We start from the raw sequence: 1,725 nt of genomic DNA, 5'->3' as shown, positions 1-1,725 counted from the left end.
TAAACATCCATGGAGATACAAAACATTGCAGGCAAATCCTTTTCTGACTTTTGTTTCCTTTTTCCTGAGTCTGTTTCACCATTTTCCACTTTTTCTCCTTATCACTCCCTGAATTTATAACTTCCCACAGTAGTAGAAAAAAAATTTTTATGGGCACCCGTGTCCCTCTTGAGGCATTATCTCCATTGGGTCAACAGGAGCCTGAGGCTGGAGATGCAGGCAGGCAGCACAGGGCTGCCAGGTCTGGAGCACAGGCGCCCCTTCGGCTCTAACTAGCTCTGTGACTGAGCTGCTACCTGGCTTGCCCCGAACAGCAGAGTACACACCTGTTGCTCTGGCGTAGTTATTAACGACATCCCTTTCACTCTCAACAGTACCCTGGATTTAAAGTTACAATGGTCATGCCATCTATTACCCTAGACAGGGCTCTTTACTCCTCTGGATTTCAGTCTCCATAATTTGAAAATGGTATAGGATTAGATAGTACTTTAAGGGCCTTTTAACTTGTTTTTGTGATTTCCATTTTTTTTAAATAGCCCAATCACAAAATTAAAGATCTTTCAACCTCTACCTCCCTCCCTCCTAATATACATATTTTCCCCAACCAGTTGAGATCCAACCTAACTGTATAAGCAGAAGAGACATTTAAGGGTCAATAATGAGTATCTCAGAAACTGGAAGAAATGAAAACTGCAATCAATACATATTTTGTAAAATGTGTTCTACTTAACTCATTCCTTTACATGCTTCCTGGCTTAGATATCGTACATCAATTATGTGAGGCTCTGGATAGTCCCCACCATGAACCACCACAAAAAGACTACAACCAAAAGACCCATTTCTACCTATGTTTAGATCTCCTAAACAGAAATGGGTGAGAGAGAGATGCCTGGACACAAGGCATGGAATTCCTGCACCAGGACAGAAGTTTAAGTCCTGAAACATACAGTATCTTAACCATATGAGGCAGCAAAAGAAGAAATGTATAATAAAATCAGAGTGGGAAGAGCCAATGTTTCGTTGCCCCAACCCTCCATATCTTATGCAAATAAAAAACTGATTCTGGAGTAAATACATTTATTGATACCCATTTTATATAGTTCAATGAAATAACCTATAAATATAAAAGCATTTTTCTTTTGGATATCACCATGGTCCATGTAAATACTCAACAGTCAGAATCACCTGCAGGAAGCACTCAAGTCACACAGTTGGGTTTACAGACCTGAATACACACACTTCATTGACAGTGGCACTTATGTACTCAAGTGGTCCAGTGGCTTCGGATATATGACAACTGGGCGTGTGGAGTAAAAGTAACGTGTAAGTTTAAGTCAGTGGAAAGGGTATCAACTTTCAACAAACAACAACCAATTATAAATCAATATCCTGGGTGAAGAAAGTACCACAGTTGACACCGGGTGTCTGGACACTGGAGACGAAGCACGTTCACCGACACGTCGTGGTGCCGTACGCTCTTCAAGCCCCAGGGCAGTCCACCAGTGCCTCCGGGTCATTCAGGGTCAACAACACAGCACTTCTTAAAAGACTCTCACCAGCTGAGAAAAAAGGTATGTGGAGACTGCTATCAAGTTTAAAGAAAAATGAGCTAAATATTTCAATGACATGATGAGTTTTCCTCCTAAGAGGAGGAAGAGATTGTGGGGAAAACAACTTTTTTAATTCCCTTTTTTTTTTTTTTTTTCAAAACAGTGATCAGAATCA

This window comes from Bison bison, unplaced genomic scaffold (assembly GCF_000754665.1).
Source record: "Bison bison bison isolate TAMUID 2011002044 unplaced genomic scaffold, Bison_UMD1.0 scf7180017864484, whole genome shotgun sequence".
Classification (NCBI taxonomy): Eukaryota; Metazoa; Chordata; class Mammalia; order Artiodactyla; family Bovidae; genus Bison; species Bison bison.
Note: the sequence above shows the minus strand (reverse complement) of the source record.